An 11,086-nucleotide genomic window follows, 5' to 3' on the forward strand; every position below is an offset into this window, starting at 1 on the left:
CTGACCCAGGGCGAAATTTATAGCAACTGCTCACAGATATAATCATACAGTGTCTGAAGGGCTCTCACCATTCTGACTCTCACAAGAATCCTGGTTTTAAAGGATGTAACTCAAAGTTCAGGGGATTTTCTGATACCCAGAAGTAATAACAAAAATAAGGTGGCCATTTGAACTTTCCTCAGGAGGTAGACTGAGGCTGTAACTTGGATTGGACAATCTCATGGAATTGAGTGTGCTTTAGATTTTAGGTTTTGGCAAATCAGGCTCACCCCAATATTTTCTAATATCATTGCTATCTTTGGAGCTCCATAAACTCTTGCTCCTTCTTAGGAATCCATGAAGAGACCATCTTCCCATTCAGAATAAAGGCACGATAATTCTAAAGGTCTAATTCGTAATTTGAGACCTACCTTTTCCAATCTGATAAGGTTTATCACTGTTAAAGGCAAAATGTGAAAGCATACAATACTTTGTTATGATGGAGAAAACAATGTGAGGTAGATGATGCTTCCAAAGAGGGTCACAATAATATTTCTTGCATCATGAAGTGGAGACTGTTTTTCTTCCCCTTGAATCTGGGCTGGACCTGTGACTGCCTTGACCAATAGAATGTGGCAGACATAATGTTTCTAGCATGTCTAAGACCAGACACTAAGCAAACCTGACAACCTCTGCTTTGCATTCTGGGGAAAGCCTGCTACCGCATAAGAAGAGAACACCATGCTGCAAGGAAACCCAAGCATATAGTTATGTAGAGAGGCCACATGGAAAGAGAGACATGCCTGGCCAGCCCCTAGATTATTTAGCTCATGGTACCTGAGATACCAGACATAGGGGTGAAAAAGCCCTCTAGGAAGTTCCAACTCCAGCAGACGCCACAGGGAACAACGATGAGCCATCCTCACTGAGCCCTGTCAAACTGCAGAATCACAAACAAATAAATGACTGTTGTTTTAAGGCACTAAATGTTGGCATGGTTTTACAAGCAGCAATAGATAACCAAAACGCAAAGCTAAACAATAGGAAGGCCCCTGGCAGACAGATCAACCTTCTCTAAACTCCACAAAGTAGAATTTGGGGGATAAAAAAAAACTTCTTATCTCAGGGGTCATTTGCTTTCTGTTTACCCTCTCACTGATTTGTAATCTCCCCACCCAGTGCTTGTTTATCCCAGTAGCATACCAAGGGGGTGAGAGAGGGGGTGTGGGAGAAGTCTGCCCCTATGAGGGAGAAGTATTCTATCCCTGTGCATTGTTTGGAACTGTTGGAGCATGAAAATAATAAAAAGCAAACTGACTTTTACTTAGTTTTATTATTGTTTGAAAATTTTCTACAGACAAGCACACACACAGAAATTTTCTGCTTACTGTCTGCACCGGGAGTGGATTGCTCCCACTGACTCCCTCCTCGGGTATGCCACTGGTTTACATAGATGCATGCGGTCAGACCCAGGAGTAATGTCATCTCCACAACATAGAGCTGTCTGAATACAACCAAACTGTCAAATCACACAGCTGCACACCAGCTTCTCGTCTGTCTGCTGACAAAGACCCAGCCAGGTTCCCTGCCTGGGCAGACCCAGTGAATCCAACCATCCTTTAATAGGCAGGATAATTCTCAGCAGGTTGCTATAGTACCCTCGTCCAGGCTGACTCCCTGCTGTGGGGGTGACCCTTTCCCCATCTGTCAGAGTCCTCCTGTCTGTTTTCCATGGAGCTCAATACACTCCCTTATCTACCCTAACAAAAGGGATTCAACCTCAAGTTTTGTTGTGAAGGACCACAGGGCAGGGCCACATTTATGCCAACATCCAGAAACAATACAGTTAATGCCCCTGCCTCCTGCTTACAAAGGCAGGCTGTGGCCATTGCCCTGCCAGTTGCTTCAAGGCTGCTAAAGAATGTTGCTTCCTATCAAGCCACAGATGGAGAACCCCACTGGGTGGCTACTCAGGGCAAGCTCAGAACAATAAAGCAACAAGTCGCCCAGTCTATACTGAGGAGGGTCTGAAAGTGAAGTCCGCTCAGGCAATTTACAATCGGTCCATCAGCAAATGCAGCCTGTTGGGCTTGTATCGTCCATCCAGCATGCTGTCAAGTGTCTGGGAAAGACAGAAGAGTTTTTGTTTAATTGCATTTTAGAAGAGCAATCACTTGGAATTCCAGTGAAATCTGTTCTAAGAGAAGAAAAGAAAGGGTCTCTCATGGTCTCCAGAAAGCCTGAAACAGAAGGAAGCCAGAGGTTTGGTGCTCTACTTTCTGAAATAAAAAAACAGAAAACAAATCTAACTGGGATGCCCTTACCATCTCAGGAAGAAGTCAGAAATGATACCAGGGACATAGGTGTTAACAGCTTTCCCAGCCCCTGGAACCTTATAACTCTTGCATATTCGTTTTTTTTTTTTTTTAACCCTATATCCTACCTATGTTCACATGGTGATTAGAAACAAAATCCTCAAAATGAAAAGAGCCTGTGTTCTGGCTGAGGCACCAGAAAGGAGAAGGGAGGTGGGCCTAGCCCATTCAGCAGCCAGTATTTGGGGAGAAGAGCCCTTGGGGCTGTGGTGGCATAGGCTGGATTATGAGTGATCGATGACAGTCTCCCAGACACACAGTGCTCTCTCCAGTTCCTCTAAAGTCCTGAATTTAAAGGCTTCTTAGTTTTTAGGTGAATGCACAAATAAGTACTCAATTATTTTAAACTGTATTAAAACTTAGCTGCAGAGCAGAAAGGGAATCATCCTTATGATGATTATCCTTAATCACATCCTTAATACATATGGCCTGGATACATGATACAGAATGTCCCTGTATACACCATCCCAGCCCTAGGGAGTCGCAAAGCCCTAGGGACCAGTTACGTGGGGTAGACCCAACCGGGTGAAAGGGCAGTTGCAGTGGCTACCTGTGTGAGTGCAGGTCAGGTCTTCTACAACTCCTGCTGCCAAAGCTAACTCGTCACTCACATGCCTACTTCTGGGTCACTGCCCAACTGTTGCCATGTGCCAGAGGCAGCCCCGGGTGGGGTCTGTAGCCATGAATTGCTCTATTATGGGGACAGCTTGAGTAGAATGTGTCTTTCTGCTCTTCTTAAAAGGATGATGCAGATAATATGATTGGTACTTACATAAGCTGTACACCACTTACATGGTCTTCCTATTTAAGGAAACTTGTTTTTGGGTTATTCTTTTTGCTGGAATTAACTACCTTAAATATCTACTACATTTTGCAAGATTAATTTACGTTCTTAAATGTCCAGATTGTTCATGGCTTTGGCAAAAGACCTAAGCATGTTGATAACCTGAGGCAGGAGGGTTTTTGGTTTCTGTTCTTTTGGGGCCTCTTCTGCTTTAGTCCTCTTGGTAGGAGTAGCCATTTCTTTCCCTTTGTAGCTCAGGAAGAGGGAACACATAAATATATAGACCTGTAGTGGTTAAGCCCCATCCACCCATTCATTCAGGTCTATTGTATTCACAGAATCCATTCATGCCTCCAATAATTATTTAATGAGCACCTAGTTTATGCCAGGCACCAGAGACTCAGTAGTGAACAAAACAAACTCTCAGCCATCAAGAAGAAGTTTCCACCTAGTGGAAGAGAAACAATAAGCAAGTAAATATATAATGCAATGAGTGCTGCAAAGAAAAACAAAGCTGGGTAAAGGGTTAGAGAGGCTGGTGGGGACATAGGATGGTCAGGCAGGCGTCTTTGATGAGGTAGCACTTGAGCAGCCAGAACAGGAGGGCAGACATGAGGGGAAAGGGTAGCCTAGGCAGCCAGAAGAGCCACTGCAAAGGCTGGAGGCAGAAGAGTTTTTGTGCTCGAGGAATAGCACTGTTCTTGAACGAAACAGTGTCAACTGAGAATTGGGTGTGATCTGGTATCTGTTGGTTACCTGAGCAGACCCACAGACCTATGAGAACTTTAAATTCCTTTGCAGTCTTTTGGGTTTCTGCAACACTTCCAGAAAGGCACATAGGTCCCTAGGAAGTAACTTTTCATGTTTACCATAGCATGGAACTAAATTTCAGAGCCTGGAGAACAGGAGTCATGGAATGGGCCTCAGGTAATCAATTACATTGCATGCTGGGAAGGCAAAACCACTTTGGAGCATGTGGTAAGCAAGAGGAGGAAACTGGGGGGTTCCTGCTCCGTATGGGGACATTACTTACCTTCTGAGTCCCTCAGTGTCCTCAACTGGAAGAGCAGGAAAATAATACCAACTTGGAGAGACAATGAAATCAGTAAAGTGTCTGGGACATTAGGTGTTCGATAAATATTTGTTTTCACCAGCACACAGACCTTTTCCTAAGGACTTTATTGTAAGGGTTTTGTTTCTAATCACCTTGTGGAAATGGGATTTTTTTTTAAAGGAAAAATCTAAAGCTTAAAAGCTTTAATAGCTTCTCAGAACTTGAGCCTAAAAAAACCCAACAAGGTTAAGGACAAAATGCTCTCATCTTCTTTAATAAGTCTATACAAGCAAGCCACAGAGGTCTAGACCCATGTTTGAATTTGTCCCTACTTAACCTGCATTTTGTATTATCTGAACGTTTAAAGCCACAGTTTGGAAAATAAGCCCTTCCCCAACACACACCGATACCCCTGAGTTACTTTACCTGCTCAAACACAAGTGCAACTGAAACCAATCAAGCCTGGAGGCCATACCTCCATAATTAAGAATAGCATTTAAAGTGAGAAGCAGCTGTTTCTAATGGTTAAGAGTACTAGTTTTGGAATCAGACCTTAGTGCAAGCTCTATGACCTTGGATTTGACCTCTCTTAGCCTTAGTTTTTCATTTGCAAGTGGAGATAAGATTGTCTCTACCAGGTGGTCCTGAGGATTAAATGAGATCATGCATATAAAGCATTTAATATAATGCTTGACACTATAGTATGAGGTTATTAAAATGTTATAAGGGTAACCTGAGAGTACTGAGTTCTACAACCTTTAGGAGAGTGATATGTGAGACAGTGGGTCGAGAAGGTGAATTTTGAGCCAAGCCCTGAATGATGTAAAGGAGTAAGTAAGCTCTGTGAGGCTCTATCCAGTGACTAGTAGTAGAGGCAGAAGGAAGAGTAAGTGTGTGCATAGAGGGCCAGCAGTGTGGCTGGAGGGTGGTGAGGGAGGAGGGCAGTGGAAGATGAGGTCAGAAAGGTCATGAGGAAACGTGCAAGCAGGGATGAGAAGTTTGGATTTCATTCTAAATGTGATGGGCCATTAGAGTTTCAGACATGTTGAGTTTGAGATGCTCTTTGGAAATCTAGGGGGAAATCCTGTGGGCAATTGCATATTTGAGTGCAGAGCTAAAGGCACAGGTAGGGGCTGGTAACATAAATGTGTGACTTACCAGCTTTTAAATAATATTTAAAGCCACAGAATTGGATGGAATGACCAGAGAGAGGATCTAAACAGAGAAGAGGGCTGAGGCCTGGGCCTAGGGCTCTGATATTTAGAAGAAAGAAGGATAAGGAATATTAGCGGAGAAGACTGAGAAGTAGCAGCTGATTAGGTGAGAGAAAAATTAGAGTGAGGTAACCTGGAATCTAAGTGCCAAAAATGCCTTTAGAAAGGAAATTGGGACTGAGTGTGGAGAAGTCAAATATGATTAAGGACAGTCAAATGGTCTCTGGCTCCAGCAAGATGGTGGTCAGTGGTGCTAAGAGTATCAATTTGCTATGGCTACCATAACAGAGTGCTGCAGAAGGGTGACTTAAACACCAGGCATTTATTTTCTCACGGTTCTGGAAGCTGGAAGTCCAAGATCACGGTGTCGAAGGATTGGTTTCTCCTGAGGCCTCTTTCCGTGACTTGCAGATGGCTGCCTTCTCCCTGTGTCCTTGCATGGACTTCCTTCTGTGTTGTCTGCGTCCTAGTTTCTTCTGGTAAATATGGCAGATTGGGATTGGTCCCAATCAGACTGTCTTGGTTTAACCTAAACCTCTTTAAAGGCCTTGTCTACAAATATAATCACCTTCTGAGGTGCTGAGGGCTAGGGCTTCCACATATTAATTTTGGGGCTGGGGGGGGGGGTCACACACAATTCAGCCTGTACACTAAGCAATTCTTTTTTTTTTTTTAAATTCTTTTATATAATAGAGTGAGCAGGGTAGGGAGGCAGAGGGAGAGAGAATCTTTTTTTTAAAGTTTATTTGAGAGAGAGAGACGGAGAGAGGGAGGGAGAGAGAGGGAGAGAAAGAATCCCAAGTAGGCTCCGTGCTGTGAGCACAGAGCCTGACGTGGGGCTCAGTCTCACGAACCACTTCATGACCTGAGCCGAAATTAAGAGTGGGACACTTAAGGGACCGAGCCACCCAGCTGCCCTGAGAGAGAGAGAGAGAGAGAATCTTAATCAGGCTGCACTCTCACACGGAGCCTGATCCAGGGCTGGATCCCACCACTCTCGGGATCATGACCTGAGCCAAAATCAAGAGTCAGACAGTCAACCAACCGAGCCACCCAGGTGCCCCGAAGCAATTCTTTTTTAGGAATTTTGTTGTGAAGGAGAACAGAACAAAGGATTAAGGTGGAACTAAAGACATTCTCTCCAAATGGGGAGACAGGGAGGTTTTGTATTTATTTTGGATTTTTACTACGGGAGAAGTTCCAGTCGCTGGTATTGCTGGTGAGAACGGCACGATAGAGAATCTGAGACTGTGGCTGCAGGAGAGAGGGGGTTATTTCAGGAGAAAGTTCTTGAATACCAGAGAAGGGATGGGATCAAAAGGGGTTAAATGACTTATCCAGGTCACTAACTTGTGATCTTAACCCCAAAACATACTGTCCCACTGACTACATTTCAATACCTGTTCTTGGGAGCAGCAATAACCAGAACAATCCCCTAGGAAGGAAGGAGAGTAACACAACAAAGGAAACGTGTTCACATATGGAATTATAGCTGTCCTGGCCACCTATTACCACTTGCAGGGGTGAGGGAGGTTGTGAGGGGTTCACAGAAGGGGAAGGAGGAGAAACGGGTGAGGCTCTATTTGACTGATTGATGAAAGAAAACACCCTCAGGAAGTCCAGTCCCCAAAGTGGTTGAATATTTCTGATCTGTGCCCTGGAATTGGCCTATTTATCTGGACTAAGCTTGGCTTCAGGTCACCACCAGTTTCAGACAGTTACATCATCAGCTTTCCGTATGCAGATTGCTACCCTCTTTCACCAGAGCCAAGAAGCATGTGGCTTTGTGATTTTGCTTCTACAAACTCTCTTATCATAGCACTTGCATGCTGGAGCCCAGATGTTAAACAAATCAATCAGTAAATAAACCTTGGCCTCACATTTTGTACGGACAGATTTAACACATACACACACACACACACACACACACCACACAGTGTCTCTTAGCGGCTGCATAGCCTCCCAGTCACAGGATCTCCGCCTGTAAACACTTCATTCTCTTTTGCTACCTTCCCTCCCTCCTTCCTTCCTTCCTTCCTTCTTTCCTTCCTTCCTTTCCTTTCTCTTTCTTTTTTTTCTTTCTTCCTTTCTTTCTTTCCTTTTCTTTCTCTCTTCTTTCTTTCTTTCTTTTCTTCTTTATTGAGCTACAACTCACCTGTTACAGAATACACCCATTTGTAGTGTACAAGTCCTTGTCTTTCAGTGTATGTTTTTTGTTTTGTCAACACTTCATTCTTGACACTGTGGTTTTCACTTCAGCGGACAGGTCAATCTCCCGCTGTTGGGATGGCTCTGCTATTTCAGTCACAGCAATAACCCAACCTAAGGAGTTTATCTGAAGGCAAATGTCACTCTGTGACTTCCCTGGGGCCTGGTGAGCAGCTGATGAACCATCCCAATTCACGGATGAAATACAGTGTTGGTTGCATGGGCGACTGTTGTGGAATGAATAAACATGGAACTGAATGAGCAGGTTTTCCTACAGTGAGGGACGGACAATCTACTTGGTGCTCAATGGCATCTCAGTATTTTTTATTTATTTATTTATTTTTAATTTTTTTTTTAACGTTTATTTATTTTTGAGACAGAGAGAGACAGAGCATGAATGGGGGAGGGTCAGAGAGAGAGGGAGACACAGAATCCGAAACAGGCTCCAGGCTCTGAGCAGTCAGCACAGAGCCTGACGCGGGGCTTGAACTCACGGACCGCGAGATCATGACCTGAGCGGAAGTCGGACGCTTAACCGACTGAGCCACCCAGGCGCCCTGGCATCTCAGTATTTTTAATCCAAATGGTAGAACACCAAATCCCTTACATTTGTCTCATATCTTCTTACCAACCCTTTCCCTTAAATACTCCATCTCATTATCCTCCAAAGTGTTTGTTTTGAAACCACGAATGTCCTCTTTCCTCTCATGGAAACCACCTGTAGCAGCAACAACTGGGGCTGATGCAAACATTTGTTTTTGATAACAGTGTATTTTGAACGTCTGTGGTTTCAATTTCTATTTTCGTCCTTTACTGTCGTAATTTTTTTTATCTCTTCATACTTTGTACAGATAGTTTTGCTTTTCCCAGGCTTTTCTACTCTGCTGAATACATCAGTTACATAAACTGAACTCAGAACTTCTAAATTTCCAAAATCAGTACCATTGTCCCATGACTTAATTTTTCAGTATGTTTTCATCTGCAATATTTATTTTATTTTTTAAATTTTTTTATTTTTTTAATTTTTTTTATTTTGAGAGAGAGAGAGAGGGGAGGGGCACGAGCAGGGGAGGGGCAGAGAGAGAGGGAGAGAGAGAATCTCAAACAGGTTCTGTACCATCAGTGCAGAGCCTGATGCCGGGCTCCAGCTCACAGACCATGAGATCATGACCTGAGTCGAAATCAAGAATCAGATGTTTAACTGACAGAACCACCCAGGTGCCCCTCATCTGCAATATTTAAATTGGTCTTCACAACAATTCAGTGAATAAAGTTGGGACAACCTTTATTATTCCCATTTTATAGATCAGAAAACTGTGGTCTCCTGGCTGGCCTGTAGCAAAAATTATATTTAAAAAATGGGTGAGGCACCTGGGTGGCTCAGTCGTTAAGTGTCTGACTTCGGCTCAGGTCATGATCTGACAGTTTGTGAGTTTGAGCTCCAAATCAAGCTCTCTGCTGTCAGCATGGAGCCTGCGTCTTTGGATCCTCTGTCCCTCTGTCTTCGCCCCTCCCCTGCTCGCTTGCTCTCTCTCTAAAATAAATAAACATTAACAAGAAAAAAAGGGCGATTTCAATTCCAGTCTAGGACTGTTTCCTTACCATACAACTGGCCATAATATAGGACTAGGGTTCTCCAACTTCAGCTGAATCGGAATCATTCAGAGGCTCATTACAGCACAGAATGCTGGGCTCCACCTCCAGCATTTGTGATTCCATAGGCCTGGGGTTGGGCCCAAGGATGTTCTCATTCACACCCCTGCTCCTCCACTTTCTCCCTTGCCTACCCCTCCCTTCTCAGCTTTCCTTGCAGCTTGGGGTGGTCATGTGACATAGTTCTGGACAATAAGATATAAGCAGAAGTTTTCTGAGAAAACCTGTGTTTTCCTGATGTGAAGGGTTATACTTGGCTCTTCACCCTTCCTAATTCTTCCTGCTTAGAACTGATATGTGATGCTCAGAGGTACAGTAGTCATCTTAGGACCAACACATTAAAACCAGCAGGATAGGGATACTGGGTGGCTCAGTCAGTTAAGTGTCTGACTCTTGATTTTGGCTCAGGTCATGATGTCACAGTTTGTGAGTTTGAGCCCTGAGTCAGGCTCTGTGCTCTGTGCTGAGAACACTGAGCCTTCTTGAGATTCTCTCTCTCCCTCTCTCTGCCCCTCCCCTGCTCTCTCTCTCTCTCTTTCAAAATAAATAAATAAACTTAAAAAAAAACAACCCAGCAGGATAGAAAGATATGAAGAAGCTTTGTGTCTGACAGTTCTGAGTTGCTTACCTATAGACTTGTTTCTGTGTGAGAAAAATAAATCTCTATTTAGGCCACTGTAGTCAGGTTCTCTGTTACTTGCAGCCAGATGCATCCCTACCCAATACAGAGGAACGGGATAGAATGGTGCATGAGAGTCTAGGGGACCGCATGAGAAATGATGTTTAACAAGCATTTGTGAGGCCTTGTTCTTTAGCTGACACTGTGCCAGGTGAATGAGACATGGTTCCTATCCCCAAAGTGTTCATACTCCAGGTGAAAAAGCCACAGGGTAAATACATGAATAATAATACATTGTGACAAGCACAGAGGTATGAGCAAGATGCTGTGAAACCCAGAGAAGGAACCCTGCCTAGGGAGGTCAGGGGAGGCTCCCAGGAGGTGACATTTGAGCAAAGCCCTGAAGGATAAGTAAAGTTCTGCCAGGTAGAGAAGAGAAAAAAAGCTTTCTACAAAGCATAAGAGACTCTTAAAAACTGAGAACAAACTGAGGGTTGATGGGGGGTGGGAGGGAGGGAAGGGTGGGTGATGGGTATTGAGGAGGGCACCTTTTGGGATGAGCACTGGGTGTTGTATGGAAACCAATTTGACAATAAATTTCATATATCGAAAAAAAAAAAAGATACAGATAAAAAAAAAAAAAAAGCTTTCTGGGCTTGTGTCCCTTCTCACCCCTATCCTTCAGGGCCAGAGGCTGGCCTAGCTGGGTGGGGGCATGCTGGAACAAGCTGCTGGCAGAGTCAATAGCTCTGCAGGAAGCTCAAAGTCCAAAGAACCAGGAGGGAAGTTGTGAGGGTTGGCAAAACCCCCTGACAGCAGGTCTAGGGAGCCAGAAATCTGGGGCAGAAAGACAAGAGCAAGAGATCACAGGGCAAGTGGGGAGGGGCAGGGCAGGAGCCCAAGAAGATGGGTCAAGGCTTGCTTCTCAAGGAAGTAAGAAATTCTGAGCACTAAATACCCCATTTCATTTCTTATCATTCAGCTTCATTTCAGCCCCAGGCCCTATCTTATTAGGCTTGTATGAAATTAATCTTAGTCCTTCCTGGGGCTTCCCCCCACACCCACAGCTGTGCTAAAATCCTGGTGTGCTATTCAGCCTGCAGGGCTGTTCAGTCCCCTGCACCACTGTCTCAATGACACAAAACCCTGGCTGTAGAATCTCTTCTCCTTGGTGTATCATGGGTAATCCCACCAAGTGCC

At 44.3% G+C, this 11,086-nt stretch overlaps 1 long non-coding RNA gene across 1 annotated transcript; it reads right to left on the minus strand.

Annotated features, from left to right (window-relative positions):
- Nucleotides 1–1,293: 1,293 nt before the first annotated feature.
- LOC109269518 (uncharacterized) lies at nt 1,294–7,840 on the minus strand. The gene is made up of 2 exons (XR_008420053.1): nt 7,562–7,840; nt 1,294–2,101 (listed from the first exon to the last, which is right to left on the minus strand). It is a non-coding gene; the product is annotated as an uncharacterized LOC109269518 (long non-coding RNA).
- Nucleotides 7,841–11,086: the final 3,246 nt, after the last annotated feature.

The sequence above is a fragment of the Panthera pardus genome, unplaced genomic scaffold (genome assembly GCF_024362965.1).
Source record: "Panthera pardus isolate Hobbes unplaced genomic scaffold, ASM2436296v1 HiC_scaffold_7, whole genome shotgun sequence".
NCBI classification, from domain to species: Eukaryota; Metazoa; Chordata; class Mammalia; order Carnivora; family Felidae; genus Panthera; species Panthera pardus.